This window comes from Eptesicus fuscus, chromosome 10, assembly GCF_027574615.1.
Source record: "Eptesicus fuscus isolate TK198812 chromosome 10, DD_ASM_mEF_20220401, whole genome shotgun sequence".
NCBI lineage: Eukaryota > Metazoa > Chordata > Mammalia > Chiroptera > Vespertilionidae > Eptesicus > Eptesicus fuscus.
The window spans coordinates 75,037,774-75,055,828 of record NC_072482.1 but is presented as its reverse complement, the minus strand read 5'-3'; positions in this window follow the sequence as shown (position 1 = coordinate 75,055,828).

Below are 18,055 nucleotides of genomic sequence, written 5' to 3'. Positions count from 1 at the left end.
ATTCTTAAAAATTAATGAATATAAAACTGTATAAAGCAGAGTAAAAGCAACATAGAAATCACAGAGTAAGAGCATGAGTGTGTCTTGGACACGTTTGTCCATGCGTATACACATTTGCAACATTTATATAGCAAAATGGTACGAGACTCTTCTTTGTACTTGAAATCTTGGCTAAAGCTCCAAAGCTGAGGCCAATAAAGTCACACTTTGTAAATATAGTGTGGAAGAACTGCCCCTCCTGCCTTCTGCCTTATATAGAGTTGGTCCTTTATCCTCACCTCACTACTCCATCCACCCTCCAGAAGTAGGTCAGGCTCAGACAAGGACAAAAGGAGTCATCCAGGTCATGAGGTCCAAGCCTGGAGGAAAGGGGCTTTTGCAGGAGCAGGGATGCTCCCTCCAATCTCCCAACCCAATCCATGCAGGGTGGGCACCAAGAGCAGAAATCACCGAGCAGGAGGGTGTCAACTGGCACCTTACTCAGCCAGGAGACTTCCTAGGGGAGCTTGCTGTGTGTCCCTGAGCACATAGAGACTGGAACTGACTTTTCACCTGGAGCTTCAGAAGGCAGCCAGGCTGCCTGTGATGGCAGAGCGAGGGGAGGAGGCAGCAGCACAATGGGGCACACCCACCATTCAGCAGAGCAATGAAGTGTGACCTGAATGCCTGGTGACTAGGAAAATATAAATGCAAATATTGAAACACCCTTATCTCATGGGTGGGCCAAAATTTAAAAGACTGATCAAATCATGTGTTGGCAAGATTATGTGGAAAAGGGCATTCTCAGACTTCACATATAGGAACATACATTTGAATATATTTTTTAGAGGAAAACTGGCAGTATCTATCAAAATTTTAGAAACATATACCTTTATCCCCAATAATTCTACTTGTAGCAATATATCTTTAAAAACAAAACACCAAAAAAATGATAACCTCCACAGGTAGTTGGGAAACATGGATAGAGCTTTTGGGAGGCTTTGAACACATCCAGATAAAGACTTAAACTAAGAGAATGGCAGTGAGGAAGAGGAGGAGATGGACTTGAGAGATAGCTAATAGGTAGAATTAACAGAATTAGAGGCTGTCATGGATTGAATTTTATCCCTCAAAAGATATATTGAAGCCCTATTTCCCAGTACCCATGAATGTGACTTTATTTGGAAATAGGTTTTTGCAGATGTAATCAAGTTAAAAATAAGGACACACTCAGTGAAGGTAAGTCCTAAATCCAATATGACTTGTGTCCTAATAAGAAAAGAAGAGACACAGAGACACAATGGAAAATGTCATGTGGGGACAGAGACAAGAGATTGGAACATTGCACCTATAAGCCAACAAATGCCAAGTTTACCAGAAAATAAGAAAAGACATGGAACAGATTCTCCCTTAGAGCCTTCAGAGAGAGCGTGACCCTGCCGACATTGGACTTGGGACATCTAGATTCCAGAACTGTAAGAGAATAAATTTCTTTTGGACTAAGCCACACAGTTTGTGGTACCTTAAAGCCGCTGTAGGGAGCTAATACAGAGACCAGCTGCTGTGAGTGGTCAGGAAGAGGGAGGAATCAAAGATGTTTCTGGAGAGAACCAGGAGGGCAGCGTAGGTAAATGCCGGTGTAGGTAAATGGCAGCGTAGGTAAATGCTCACTGCCTCCCACAACCACCTGATCCTTCTGTATTTCAGTTGTAATTCCGGATGTGGTCATAGGGTACTAGAGTGTATAAGCCTGAAGGTTCAGCCACATGCCAGCTGCCACCTCCAGATGTAATCACAGGCCAAGGCTCAGCTGCTGCTGGAAGCTGCCAGCTGCAGGGCAGGAAGTTTATCCTCCAGAGAGAGCAGAGGAAAGGAAAGCAGAATGCTTTCATCCCTGTTCTCTCCTCTTTTCCTCTCTTATTCTTTCCTTTCTCTCGGGCCATCCAATTTCCCCCTCCCTTCCCTTTTCTTTGTCTTCATTCTTATTATTTCTTCCCCTCTCCTCTTTCTATCTCTTTCATATTCTCCCCTCTATCCTGTCTTTCCCCCTTAATGCTCAACCCCAACCGTGGTCTATGGAATGAATGGGTCTGTCCCTTCCAAAAAGGTTGCAGTGCCTTCCAGTGGTCAAGGGCTGGCCCCCACGTAGTCACCAGCCCATCGTGGCTCCCTGGTTCCCTGGATGTCTGAGCATCAAAATCATCAGAATTTCATGATACTGATTCCTAGCTCCATTCTCAACTGACAGAGTAAACTGAACATGTATAGGAAATACCCCTCTACTCCCAAAATATAGAATGGATAGAAAAAAGAAGCCCTCTAATAATGGGCCTCTTTTCATCTCACAGATGACAGACTCGGAGGTATCTTGCATTAAAACCTGCTTTAATCCTGGATGTTAGCAAATAAGCAGTCAGCATAAAAATAAGCCCATTGGTTTCTAAAGTTGAATCTTTGGAATTTTGCCTGGAATCAATCATTCTTTTATTTGCCAAAACCTACAAACATAGTCATATATACCCAAAAGCCACCCCTTGTTGGGTGTTTTTTTTTTAAAATATATTTTATTGATTTTTTACAGAGAGGAAGAGAGAGGGATAGAGAGAAACATTGATGAGAGAGAAACATCAATCAGCTGCCTCTTGCACACCCCCTACTGGGGATGTGCCCGGAATCGAACCTGGGACCCTTGAGTCCGCAGGCCGATGCCCTATCCACTAAGCCAAACCGGTTTCAGCCCCTTGTTGGTTTTTATGAAAGTTCATTAACAGCTCCATTGTTGGCAGGCCATTTAGGCACACTCAGCTAGAAATACTGGCTGCTTCACTCCAGTTACGGAGTAGCAGCCCAGCAGGGCAATTCAGGCCCACTTAGATTGTGTAGCATGCACGTGAATGACTGTCTCATATTTTTATTCTAACCTTTTCCATCCGCCTGGAGAGCCACCTCCAGAATACTAACCTGAAGAAGTGGTAGTCTCCACCTGCCAATCAAATCACTCAAATATGGATTTACAATGGACTTTTTCATTTCCTTTGATCATGATAGCTTCATTTGTCTAGAATTTTGCAAGTTTACAAAATACTTTCACAGGATACCCAGTTCCAATAAGGTAGCTAAAAGAGCCAACGTGCCCTTCCGCGGATGTGAAAAAGAGGTTCAAGGAGCTTTGGTGACCTGTTCAAAGTTCCACAGAAAAGCTAGGGTTTGAATGCAGGTTTCCGGTCCACTACACCAAGTGACCAAGTAGCCTGTCCTTCCAATGACCATGACCTCCATTCTCCCTATCTTGACACTGATTGAATTTGACTATCCTGCACTCTTTTTGAAAAAAAAAAAAATTGTAGTAAAATATACATAACAAACATTAATCATTTTTAAGTGTATTATTCAGGGCATTGAATACATTCATGTTGTTGTGCAATCATCAATACCATCTACCTCCAGAATCTTTTCCTTATCCCAAATTGAAACTTTGTACCCACTAAAAGTGACTTCCCACCTCCCAAACCCCCAAGGCCCTAGTAACTACTACTCTACTTTCTGAATAATATTGCATTGTATGCACATTCTACATTTTGTTTATTCGTTCATCTGTCCACGGTGCACTGAACTCCTATCTCCTTCTGTGAGAAACAGTGCTTTAGTTTTCCTTTAAGAAATTACCTCTTCCCATGGATAAAGCCTGGTGGAAGTATTAATTAGGAAGTTAGGATGCTCTGGGCTGAGAACAATCCAAGTAGCTGTTCTCTCTTACAATCTGAAACCCAAGCAACATGATAAAAAGAATAAAAATGGAATAGGCTTTTAGAAAAATGCAGCTATAACTAGGAAAGACTAAGCAGTAGTTTTGGATACATAGAGATGTTCCAGTTCCTTATTATTATTATTTCTCAAGTGTTCCCTTTGGTTATGTGACTTACACCACAACCAGTATTAGATTCTGTTGCTAAAAACCAAAGAACTGTTAACATTTATTAAAAGCAAATGAAGGGTATCCCACTTCTACATCCTCCATTCTGGCTATGGACATGATTTCTTTTCCCCTTAAAAAATATTCAATGTTTATTTTTACATTATTTACCTACATAGATTTGCAGGAACAGGATATAGAAAGTAGGGGGTAAGGAGAAGGTAAAACAGAAGTTTGTTGCCAACTATTTGCCCTATAGATGAACTTGAATTTCTGTTTAAAACCTGTTTATTTTCACTCTTTCTTTTATGTCAATTCTGGGCCTAATATATAAGGACTTAATTGTCAGTATTAAGAGGCTTTATAACTCTCTCCAATCTAGTCTCCCCAAATTCCTTGGGGGTCTTTGAGATGGGTCTACAGGATGACCCATTTTTTTAAGTGTTCTGCAATACCAAATCCTAACTGTTATGCTTTTGTTTTCACCTACAAAACAAGGTCTCATTTCTCTCCAAATATTCACTTATTCAACAAATAATTATTGCACACCTGAAATATACCAGCCACTGGGCTAGGTTCTGGGGACTCAGCAGCAAACAAGATAGACATGCTCTTGGCACTTGTGAAGCTTCCCTTCCAGTGGGAGAGACCAAAGGTAATTAAATAATCAGGCAAAACTGTGAAATTCTAACTCAGCTAAGTGCTCTGAGCAACTTTGAGGCAGGATGTCACCTGGTCAGGGATGCAGAAAAGGTGATTAAAATGAGCCTAGCCAGCGTGACTCAGTGCTTGAGCATCGACCTATGAACCAGGAGGTTATGGTTCGATTCCCAGTCAGGGCATATGACCGGCAGCTCTATCCCAGTGAGGGGCATGTAGAAGGCAGCTGATCCATGATTTTCTCTCATCATTGATGTTTCTATGTCTCTCTCCCTCTCCCTTCCTCTCTGAAATCAATAAAAGAAAAAAAATTTTTTTAAAAGGTAAGTAGAATAAGTAGGAGTTACCTAAGTGAAATAATGGGGTCTGTGGAAAGAAGTGTTTGGGCAAAAGAACAGCCAGTATAAGCAAAAGTTGGAATGTGGCCTAGCATCTCTGTCTCATAAAATTTCAGAATTTCATTCTTATTTTACCTAATAATTATTACATGGATTTTTCTTTTGGAAAATGCTTTAATATAACATATCTAATGTTGAACTCACAACAGCCCCGTTAGACTAAGAATATCAGGTTTTGCCTGGGCCCCAGCATCTGCAGCCCATTTCTCCTTCCCCTTTTCCACGCACACAGCATCCACTTGAACTTTATAGGCAAGTTGAGCACCACATGGCCTGAGAAAGAAGGGACTAAAGGAGTTCTGGGCTCAAGTCAATGTGATGACTAGTTTAACCCTGACCTTGTGTCTCAGTTCTCATAACCATGTCGCTAAAATAAGACTATTTTACCCCACACTTAGTGACAACTCCTTTTCTGGGTAACCTTCTTGGCCCTCCCATTTCTGTGGAGCCCTGGGGTGCAGCCTTGCTTTTTCCAATCTCTCTGCTGGGAATCAGAGCCCCCCTGAATTCCAGCCAAGTCCTTTGATCTACAACCGCATTCCCTGAGGCCACGATCTGCTTGCCAGCGATTGGGAACTCTCTTTCTCAGTACATCCCATTGTAAAGTCTGCCCTGGTAGGACAGGCACCCTTCTGCTTCCAGCTGTGTGCAGTGACCGCCCCCTGGTGGTCATTGTCACAGTCACACTCTCACTTCCCAGCTCAGCTCTGCAAGGCATTAGGCCTTTCAGCACCTGCCCCACTCCTTTGGGGACATCCAGTACAGGGTCCTGTGTGTTACTAGTCTTCTACAATTAACCAGGTCATACCCCCCTCAGACCAGACCCTTGGCTGAACTACAGCTGAGCCACATCTTCTGACTTCCTGGTCCAGGGCTCATCACACTCCATCCAAGTCCTATCTATACCTTATAAATAAAACTAGCTATTAACTGGGATTTGTGCACTCTGATTTAGATGTAAAAAATAATTTGTGATTAGAGAGGGATCTTATTACTTAAGGAGCACTGTCATCTTCAGTATGTATTTCCTCGGCTGCTCAAGAAACATTTGTGATGAAGTGATTTTCTGTCAATGAAACTCATACTGTCAACAGATTGACCGAGAGCATGAGCCATAAACCAAGCGGCCAGGATCCATGATGATTAGATCAGGATATAGAAATAGATCTGACCACTTCCCCTCCCTGAGGTCGGCCAGGATTCCTGTGGGGAGAGACTACAGTTGATTGCAGTTTCTCTACTCAGCTCTCAGGGCCCTACCTCCCCGGGGCACTCAAGGCATCAGCTCTCCAGTACTGAGCAGCCCTGTGCCCAGCTCAAACGGAGCCCGGTTTCCCAGCCCTCTCAGTCATTGTACCAGGAGGGTATTTTAGTGCCTGTGAGCTCAGGGGCTGAGTCAATGCGAGGGATGACTAGCCCGGCTGGACTTTTTCTTTCCTCTGTTCCTGCTCTTTGACACAATTTGAAGAGCCGATAAGATGTCTCCTCATATGTCCTCATTCCCGGCCACCGGACCAGAACAAAACCTCTCAGCCATTTCCTTGAAAAACTGCACATTTTGCAGAAAGGCCGAGCTCAAAAAATGCGCCAGGGAATGGGAGTTGTCAGGCCACCTCACAGGAGGGCTCAGAATCTGAACTTAATACCAATCCCCATCATCTTAACACTTCATCGTACTTAGCCCTACTCGGGTGACAGCAATGCGAGTGCAGAGGGCAGGGAGGCCATGCCACAGCGCTGAGCACAGGCTGTTCTGACCGTATCTGAGAAATACCTAAGGGTGGGGAGGGGGTGGGGAGGTGGGGAATGTTTGATAACACAGATAGAGAATTTTAAAATCTGGACAACGGCACACTAATAAAATTACTGTGTAGACATACCTAAAAACAAAAAGTAATAAGTAGGATGAGAAGGAAAAGGAGGAAGAGGAAGAAGAAAAGGAATGTAAAATGGTAGAAAGCAAGAGGCCCCGCTGCTAAATGAGTCGCCTATACAGGCCTCACACACATGGTCACAGTTATTACTGCAGATCCTCTGTCCTGGAGAGAAAGTGTACCAGTGTTTTCTAAATGATCCACGCTCACCTCCTCAACTTCGGTAAGCAGATGTCACCAGGATGGGGGAAAAAACAATGACAAACATGGGAGCTGTGGTCCTGAGCCCGGAGCAGTTGCCGGAAGCAGTTCATTGATGTCATTCCCACCGAGGAGGGTTTGGGGCAGGGATAACTAGTCCAACTCCAGGTTCTCTTATCCCATTAGCTTAAAGCTGCTTGCCAGGCGCTTGAGCATGGCCCAAACCTCCGTAACTGAACACCCTCAGAGCCGGCCCAGGGCACTCCCAGGCAGCCTGCTGGTATTTTCCATCCACAGTAAGGCAGAGAAAGTGCTGAGAGCCAAGTGGTTGTGCAATGCCTGAATGAGATCAAATAGGATTTAGCAGGCATGGAGTGCCCCTACATCTGGCCAGTTCAGGTACATAGAGCATTTCGCAGCTCCAAGAGTGGGCGGTAGGTATGGAAATAGTCGCATTTAAAATCCTGTGCTGACCATTTGAAGGAAAACTCTGCTAGAGAAATAAATGTAACCATTTGCACACTTAACCTAGAAAGGCCTTGAGAAATTGTTAAAAGAAAGGAAGCTTTTCTTACAAAATATATGCTTTTAGGAGTGTGATTATTTAATCCAGTAAAGCTTGTTCAGTTAAAAATCCTATCAAACTTATGAACCAGGAGGTCATGGTTCGATTCCCAGTCAGGGCACATGCCCACGTTAACAGGCTCAATCCCCCAATTGGGGGCGTACAATCAATGATTCTCGTCATTGATGTTTCTATCTTTCTCTCCCTCTCCCTTCCTCTCTGAAATCAATACAATTTTTTTTAATCATGTCAAAAATAAGTACTTGAAATGGGGAAACTCCACACTACAAAATAAATATCTAACGGTTAATGGAAGAGCAACAATCATGGAGGAAAGGAAAGGAAATGAGGCCTGAAACCACCAGGAACCAAATGGCTCCACAGAAGACAGCGAGTGTCCCCAAATTAGACAGAGACTCCCAGGACCAGAATGCATGGCTTCAGTTTTCCTACCTCACTACCCTTGGCTTTCTTTAAGGAAACACCCCACACAATTCACACAGTCACCTCAGGCTGGGCAAGGAGATAAAAGGCATGTCTGTGTAGAAGCAGCCCTCTTGTACAAGTGCCAGTAATTCACCAGTTCCTGAACAATGGAATTATCTGCCAGACAAGGAATATAATGACAATAATGTTCTATTAAAACTGTCTCCATGCTCATGAATACATTTCCTTTCCTAGAATTCCAGCAGTCAAATAAACCCTGTGCTTTTTCAAAACTTCCTGACATTTTTTTTCATGAGAAAATACCACTTTATGGTAATTTCCACCGTGTTTTATATTTTATTTACTTATAGGAGTCGGTATTACTAATTTTGCTTCTATGCTTCAGCCATTTCTCTTTCATTCTCCCTCACTGAAAATGCTGTGATTTGATAGCCTCAGAATCTGTGTTTCTTTTCTGCTTCATTGTATGATCCCATGAAGACAATGGGCATTCAAAATATGTATCTTTATTGAATGTTCAAAGTATAACAGTAAAAATTATTACATAAAAAGATTTCTTTCAGATACAAAAGTCTTGAAAAAATGTGAAAAACATCCACTTTCGTTCTGCACCCATGATCTGAACTTCCTGTCCACTTTCTCGCGGTTGACTATTAAAAGTTAGATGTGGTAGAGTCCTTGTGGGTCAGTTCAACTCCTTTTCCATAGACCTTAACATGATGACTACCCACTGGAACTTACTCTCTTCATTTCCATTCTTAGAGTAAGCCTGGAACCCTGAAGTGCAGAATTTGTTCTCACACTTGCATGTTATCCTTGTTCATGCACTGCTCTCTGAGTACATAGGGTATCGAGGACCCTCCCAAGGTTTAGAAACCCCAATTACCCACAGCATCCACATCACTAGCCCTCCAACCTGGCATTTACTTCTTCCAGAATATACTCACCCAAGCATAACAACCAAATATGTCTTCACTTAAACTGTAGTGGATTGTTTTTCTTTAAGAAGTGGGAAACATGAAATGAAGGGGACCAGACTATGGCACCCCAAAAATATACCACTTTGGCATAAAGATTATTTTGAGCTGAAAACAACTGAGAAAAAACAGACACCAGAAGAGTTCTTCCCTCCTTTTTTTTATCTAAAAGTAGGGCATAAATTCCCCTGTGAAGGAATCCCCTGCCCTCTCCCATATCAGGAAGAGGATCACCAAACTTGGAGACAGCACTTAAATAAGTCTGCATAAACAAGCCTTAATAAATAACCCTTAGCCTTAGCTAGTTTGGCTCAGTGGATAGAGCGACAGCCTGTGGACTGAAGGGTCCTGGGTTCAGTTCTGATCAAGGGCACATGCCCAGGTTGTGAGCTCAGTTCCCAGTAGGGGGTGTGCAGGAGACAGCCAATCAATGATTCTCTCTCATCAATGATGTTTCTCTCTCTCTCTCTCTCTTCTCTCTCTCTCTCTCTCTCTCTCTCTCTTCCTTCCTCTCTGAAATAAAAAATAAATAAATAACCCTTAGCTACCATTAAATTTTTCCATATATTTACCTTAACATAATTTTGTCTAGTCACTTCTCCAGAATTTATTGCCTTTGCTAAAATGGTATATAAGTCCTCTGAGCTTAACTGATTCTTTGTTTTCATTTCTTTCCTGTAAAATAAAATTTAAAATAAAAACGTTGTGTCTTTTTCTCTTGTTAATCTGTTTTGTTTTATTTTTCAGTTTAATTTACATGCCCCAGGTCCAGATCCTAAGAAGGTAGAAGAAAAGTTTTTCCTCCCCTGCAGAAATAAGATGAAAAATATGTTCATCTAATTTTTGTTTCTCAGGCATGGACCAAATTCAAAACTTTTCATTTGCCATGATAACAGAGCTAACACAGGAATAAAGGAAATGAAAGAAGAAACAATGGCTTTGAGGTTTTCAAGAGCTAAAAGTAGAAGTTGTGGATGACATGTTCATGTTCTGTCTCCAGGGACTTTTCTGGCTCATGATGTCCCCTCATTAAATGGCCATATCATCCAACTAGAAAGCTCCATTTTATAAAATATAAATTCATTGCTTTAGTGAGTTTAATACAAAACATTTGAATCAATACTTTCTTAATTTTAAAGTCCTACAAAAATGTCAGTTCATGCTCCTAATTGACTCTTTTCTTATTAGATGGATTTATTGGTACCTTCTCTCTCTGAGGTTTTCAACTACAAAGCATCCTTTTCTGCCTTGGAGCCCAGGCACACAAGTTGAAGAGTATTACAGAAATTCTAATATTTGTTCTAGAGCTACAAGGCAGTGGTGAGGAAGCCACTGCCTTTCAGTCATATAAGGAAGCCTAGGCCCCTGGAGTCACATTTCATGGATTCTGAACACAGTATTCTTGACTAACAGGCTGGGTCAGGTCACACCTGCTTGAGTGGTGGTCTGAGGCCCTGGCTTCTGGGATGAATGTGCCTCCTTAGAAATCAGTAAAAACTAACATAATTATTACCACTCGGTTTTACGTGTGTTATTTCTCCAGGTCACAAGACAGTGCATACAGTCATAGAGTGATTTCTATTTTTATGAAATTCAGTACAGCAAACCTTTATTCAGTCTCTACTCTGTCAAAGGCCTGGGTCTAGAATCTGTAAGGATAAAGAAAATGCTGACAAGCATCTAACAGGGAAAACATTCCCCAACTTTAAGGAGCTTGCACTCCTCGGAAAATTCTCAGAGCACTGCATCTGAAGGACAGAGGTGACTCTTACATATGTTTCAAAACAATTAATCATTGAAAAAGAAAAAAAAAAAAAACAGGACTAGGCCACTTTAAGATCCTTCAGAGCTTAAATTTAAATGTTGCTTTCTGAATGGTTGACCTCTAAGGCAATCAAAATAAGACATAAAAAGCTACCAATTGCTGCTGAAGTTTAAATCATTTTTCCAAAATGGGTTTGCCAAGATAAAAGGAGGTGTTTTCTGCGGTGAAGGGAAGGTGAATGGGAGGGAGCGTTGAGCAGTCCCAAGGAATCACATGTGTCTAGGTTTCTGCATTTATCCGGCCCTCTGCTTCTGAGAGCAAAGCAGCCAAAAGGCAGAAACTGCAGTGCTCACCTCATCTTGCCACGGATGTTACATTCTCTCTATGAACAATAAGGTGCAAAGGTTCAGGGAGAGTGAGAAGTCTGACCTGAAGCAATTTTTCCACTACTTATCATTTTTGACAGTTACCAGAAATCAAGAGAAGGGATTTTCTTGTCTTATTAATTTCTAATCTTAAAGTTCAGGGGGTTAGTCTTTCTCAAGATTAGGATGCACTAAACACATCCGGAGGAAAGGGCGCAGTGCATTTTCTGAGAACACTGTCCAGATATGAACTCTCTCCTTCTATTCAGGATCTCAGAGGAAGGGGCAGGAGAGGGGAGGAGAGTTCAGTCACCTCGGCTCAGAGCGGATGCTTCAGTAAGCGCTTTATATCGCTTCCACCCGCAACAGGGCAGGAGCCATCCTGGTGATGGAACTCAGTCCCAGCGCAGAGCCCACGTCCCAGCCAGCGGCCATGGGACCCCACGCAGCTATAGAGAGCCCCCCAGAACTGCCTTGGGTGACTTGTTACTACCAAGTGGGAGCGTGCACTCCTGGAAGATCCCTAAAGTGAATGCAAAAAGGGCTCCAGAAGCATGCCTTTGGCTGAACTTTAAACATCAGAGAAATAGTTGCAATGTCTCAGAAGGCATAAATATGCTGATCTTCCCGTTTTAACCTATCTCATGCTGTGATTTCTCAAGGCGGTTGCATGAAAATCCTATTTCTCCTCTTTAGGAATCGGTGGGCTCCTGCTGCTTATTTTCCGGTGGCAGACCTTGTGACCTGATATATGGACACTTTGATGAGCCACTGTGGCTAGAGCATTTGACACCAGCACAGACATCTGCTCCTGCACAAGCAATAGGCACCTGGTGCAGGGAGGGGCCCCACAGCTCGTGCTACCACAGAAATCACTCAAGTCAGAGACTGTTCCCACCATCCCACCCCAGCAGCCCCATCACCCCAAACAGGAGCACCTCCGAGCTTAGAGTCCTCCAGAAAAGGGGTTTCCACCATTCACTCTCTCTGACCTTGAGACATTAAAATAAAGCACTTCCATGAGCGTGTACTATGTCCAGAAAAGAGGTTTCTGGAAGGGAGGGTGACTTATACAAGAAATACTGGTACTGCAATCCTATATAATAAACAAGTAATATGCAAATTGACCCTCACGCCCTCGCACAAGATGGCCACCCCCATGTGGTCAAAGATGGTCACCCCCATGTGGTCAAAGATGGAAGCCCCCATGTGGTCAAAGATGGCCTCCACAAGATGGCCGGCAGGGGAGGGTAGTTGTGGGCGATCAGGCCAGTAGGGGAAGGCAGTTGGGGGAGACCAGACCTGCAGGGGAGGGCAGTTAGGGGTGACCAGGCCAGCAGGGGAGGGCAGTTGGGAGCGACCAGGCCTGCAGGGGAGGGCAATTAAGGGCAACCAGGCCTGCAGGGGAGGGCAGTTGGGGGGGACCAGGCCAGCAGGGGAGGGCAGTTGGGAGCAATTGGGCCAGCAGGGAGCAGTTAGGTTTTGATCAGGCTGGCAGAGGAGTGGTTAGGGGGTGATCAGGCTGGCAGTCAGGCGGTTGGGAGCCAGCAGTCCCGGATTGTGAGGGGGATGTCCCAGATAGGAGAGGGTGCAAGCTGGGCTGAGGGACAACACCCCCCCCCCCAGTGCATGAATTTCATGCACCGGTCCTCTAGTAAGAAATAAATAAATAAAGTACTTCTAGGTTTTCATATAAACTCAAACCGTATTTAAGAACCTATCTCCCCCTCCCCCAATATCTTGTCCACAGTGGAGACAGAGGCCAGCCACTTGCTATCTGTGGGAGGAAACTCCAGAATTTGCAGTTATTGTTCCTTGTCCTCATACTACCTCTACCTCTTGCTAGTTATGCACATTTCCGTATCTCCAAACCTTATTAGAAGCAAGATATATAACAAGTCAATATATATAACTGACCTCTCTGTGCCTTGGTTGTCCATCTGGGGGTGGGGAGAGAGCTACAGAGGGTGATCTCAAGATCCTTGGCACCTGTACCTGGTCAGGGTTCAATGATTCCAGCAGTCCTTAATACTCCAAGAAGTGGTTTTTAATGCTTTGTGGAAATGGTTGAGTCACACTGGGATGATAATTTTAAGATGAGGTTGGAGTATAATCATATCTCTTTAATAAGATTGGATTGAGGAATGTGGATCAGGAATGCAATGTGGTGTGGGTGGGAAAGCGTAATCAGAGTGCAGCGATGGCATATCCTCAGCCCACAGACAAGATTAGGCAAATTCCCGACACTTGATGAATGATCCGCTGCCATAGGAAACATGACTCTTCCCTGAAGAGCTGCCTATCATCTGTTTGGCAGGAGCCTCAGAGTAGTGACGCCGATGGTTTGCTCAGTCCCTGGGTGAGTCAGCAATGACGGGGGTGTTGACAAGCGTGGGAACAGAGACTGACAAGGTGAAGGCCGGGTCTGTTAGGCTGATGATCGCCCGGACACATTCCAGGAGGCTTGCTGTAGACACCCATGAACAAAATGTCCTAAAACTAACCCTTGAACCCTCACTTGCGAAGCCTGAAGTGAAGGGCCTTGGGACATCCTAGGGGTGGATCCGCCCACCATGGATGGGGTCACAGGCAGCTGCAGGCACCGCCAAGAAAAGGACACGGGAAATTCCCAGGAGATAAGCAAGTGCGAAGCAAAGAAGGGCCGCATCTTTGGAATTTTCTTTCAAAAGTCGGGGCTCAGGGTTAGGGGAGTATCCAATCTGATGAGAACTATCCTGGACAGGCCTCACCCTCCCTGCGCAGTGGGAGAGGGTCCCTGGGTTGCCTCTGAGGAGCTCCACTGAGTAGCGTGGCAGCTTCCCCAGGTTCACTCCCATCGGCTGGGTCTCCCAGGCACCAGGTGATCTCAGATCTTATAAAGCAACAGGGTCAGAGCACTCAAGACCTGGAGTCCCCTTCCCAGTTCCCACACATGTGAAAAACTTCACTGGGAGAGTTTGTAAATACAAATATTATTATTTATAAAAGGTTGTTCTAACATATTTAAAAAATAAACTCCCCCATTCTTAGTTCTATTTCCCCGAAGACCCATTTTTAAATAGCTCTGATTGTAGGTCTTCTACATCATAGAACTAATCCATATGTGTGCGCCTGTGTTTCTGCCTTATCAGCTTCAAATAATAGTTTCCTACCATGAAAGGCGTGTGGATTCAGTGCACTGCCCTACCTCTCAGCTATCTGCATTTCACCTTCCTGTTCTTATGAGTTACAGTGACATTGTAAGATCTCTAATTTTAAGGTCTCTAATGGTTACATGTATAATTTTAATATGCACAAATTCTTATCTTCAGCTTCTAACGTTATCAACCTGCTCCCCATTCTGTAAAATGAGGAAAGCAGCTCACGACCTATAACCTTGGCCCCCCACCCTTTCCTCTTCCCCGCTTGTCTGCTTACTAATATCATCCAGGCTTGTAACCTTTCGCACTCTGTTCTGTAATTTTAAATTCGTTTTCTGCTCAACTTTAAAAATTGAAAACCAATAAGACACATTCATAATATATAAATAGTAATTGCAGAATCAAGACCCATAAAGATGGAAATGTGATTTTGTTACCAAAAATATGCATTCAAAAAATGCTTGAAAAACGGGTTCCCTTTACTTACACTCCTATTTTTCTAAGTCATGTCACATTTCAATTTGCTTCATCTTATCATGACTTCAGAATAGTTTTTTCTTTCCTTTATTGTAATGGATAGAAAAAATATACATGTACCTTTTTACATATCTAAGATCTTTCAGATTATTAAACATATTTTTTTCAATCCATATTTTTTAATCACCACTTCCTGTCTTCCCTGTTCTAATTAGGGCCAATTGTTTTCTAGGCCTGTTTTACAGCTAACAACTTGAAATTTTTCATTTTATTCCTGAGGCAGTTTTTTTCTGTTTATTAGATTATGTTTCCTGCATCCCTAAGTCATACCAGGGAGAGTAAATAGGAGCATCTTTCTGGGTCATTAGATACCTTACTCTGCATTCATTCTTAAGTAACAGGTTGCTGGCTATAAATTTAGGTTCAAAATAATTTTCTCTGATAATTTTAAAGACTTGCTCCACTGTCTTCTAACACCAATATTATTAATGCAAAGAGTGATGACACTTTTTTTCAGGTATTCTGTTAATTCTCTCCACAAGCTTTATACTAGGAATTTTTTTTTTTTTTCAACAGAATAGTTCTTGGCACATGGTGAATATTTTCCATCTGAAAATATTTTTTTAGTTCAGGTAAATTATCTTTTCTTATTTACTTGATTCTTCATCTCTGTTCTGTCATCTTGGATTAGTTACATAGTAATAGCTTTCTAGATCTATCCCCCATCTCAACTTCTTTCTGATAGCTTTCCTTTCTGTCATTCTCTACGTTCTCAATTTTATCTTCTCTATTACTTATTTAGTTTTCAGCCGTATCAATGATTCAAGTAATTGATTTTTAAAAATAATTTGGGGAACCAATGTTCAATATTTCAAGGGCTCTTTCACGTTCCTCCTTGCTCCCTTTCTTAGTAGTCTATTCTTCTGTATGGACACACCATCCCCTCAAATCTCTCTGAGGAGTAATTCAGTGTTTAATGCCTTCCTTCTTTCTTTTACCTGTTTGTCCCATGGTTAGTTGCTTGTTCACACATTTTGGTATTTCTCATTTACCAAATATTTGATGATCCTTCATTAACCACCATTTTTAAATATATTTTATTGATTTCAGAGAGGAAGGAAGAGGGAAAGAGAGATAGAAACATCAGTGATGAGAGAGAATTGTTGATTTGCTGCCTCCTGCACACCCCACACTGGGTATCAAGCCCACACCTGGGTATGTGCAACCCAGGCATGTGCAACCCAGGAATCCAACCGTGACCTCCTAGTTCATAGATCGAGGCTCAACCACTGAGCCCTGCCGACTGGATGATCACTAATTTTTTAACAAAACAAAACAAAACACATATTATGTAAGTATTTCCTACTTTAAAAAAATAGTATAGTAAACACCCAAATACCCACCATCCAGCTTAGAAATAAAACTTTACAAATATAATTGAAACTCTTGTGATTACCACCACCACCACCACCCGGATTTTCTTCATTTCAGTTCTGAGCACAGCATGGCAGGGGCCCTGGCAGCCCCACAGCTGAAGGCACTTCTCCAGGGCACTCTGTCCTGGGGTGGGCACAGACCTAAATGGCATGTGGCCATCAAAACAGGACTGATGTGGGGCTTGAGATAGTGGGATAGCCTGGGACGGGGTAGGATCTTGGCATGATACTCACCCAGTTGGATGGGCTAGAATAAAGGAGGAAAGGCCAAATGGGATGCTAAGACATAATAGCCACTGCTTTCAATGAATGAGAATTGGGATAATGTTGGCATGGGGAGAACAGCATTTAGTCAAATACGTGTTAATCAGACTGCCTTGTGAGCCCAGGAGTAGCTTCTGAAGGTCCAAAGAGACACAGAAGCGGGGAATGGTATCCAGAGTGTCTGTCAGGAGAAGCAAGCCCCTTCATAAGGCAGGATCCAGAGCCCAGAGAGAAGTGACAACAGCTGGGCTGGCTCCAAGTCCTAGAGAGAAATACTTGTAGGCAGAAAACAAGTGTGGGAGATGGGCTTCCAGGCACAGGGAGCAAAGAGGTTCAGTTGCCAGAATTTGGAATCAAGATATGCTTAGGTCTGAGAAGTAAGGATGAGCTTGGCCAGACCAATGACAAGAATGAAGATGAGCCCTAGCCAGTTTGGCTCAATGGATAGACTGTCAGCCTGCTGACCAAAAGATCCCGGGTTCGATTCCGGTCAAGGGCATGGACCTTGGTTGCAGGCTCCTCCCTGGTCCGGGCCCTGGTCAGGGCTCGTGCAGAAGGCAACCACATTGATATTTCTCTCTGTCTTTCCCTCTCTCTTCTGCTCTCCCTAAAAATCAATGAAAAAATATCCTCGAATGAGGATTAACAAACAAACAAAAAAATAGAATGAAGATTCTTAGAGACTGGAGCTGCTGAAATTCCTCCAACCGATACTCAGAATTGGTCTTAGACTTAATTAATCAAAGTCAAGAATTCTTAGCCAGGGAAGACGGGAGGTGGGGAAAGGAGGGGGAAAGGAAGATAAACCTTAGGAATCAGGTATGGTCTGACACCATCACTTGACTTCAAGGGGATTTATATTTTTCAGCATTTGTGAATGAGCCAACATATCCAAAACCCTATGCAAAATTATAAAAACAAAACCCTATGCTAAATTATAAAAACAAAACCGTATGCTAAATTATAAAGATCAATGTGCCAACCCCCCCACACACACACACACCAGCTCCCTATATACCATCCAATAAATATCCCAGAGCTCCAAGAAGACCTGGTTCCATTCCCAAAACATGTTTGGAGCACCTTCTATGTGCCAGGCACTGTGCTGTGAAAGGAGACTTCAGAGGGGATAAACATCTGCTTGGCCATCAGTGATTCCTGTCCTGTCGGGAAGTCGGACTGTTTCAGGCAGTATGAAAAGGGCTGTGCTGGAGGTGAAGAGGGAAGAGGCCAAGCAGGAGGAGACAAGGAAGGGAGACACACCGTGATGTTCTATGAACTATAGTACTTGGCTGCTTCTGGAACACAGTTCAAGGCAAGTATTAAGTGGTCAGAAAGCATGGCATTGGAGTCAGAGCCCTGGCGTTGGAGTCAGACCTACCTCTTCCCATACCTTTTGTGTAATCCTGAACATGCTATTTTAAGGTCTATAAACCTTGTCACAGCACAGTGCCTGGCACATAGAAGGTGCTCAAAACAAGTTTCTCCTCTGATCACCAGGGGATCTAGAAAAGAAAGCACTAGAAATACCTTTATTACTTAGTATAAGGCCATACTCCTGAGAGGATGGGGATAAGGAGGAATAAAGGACAAT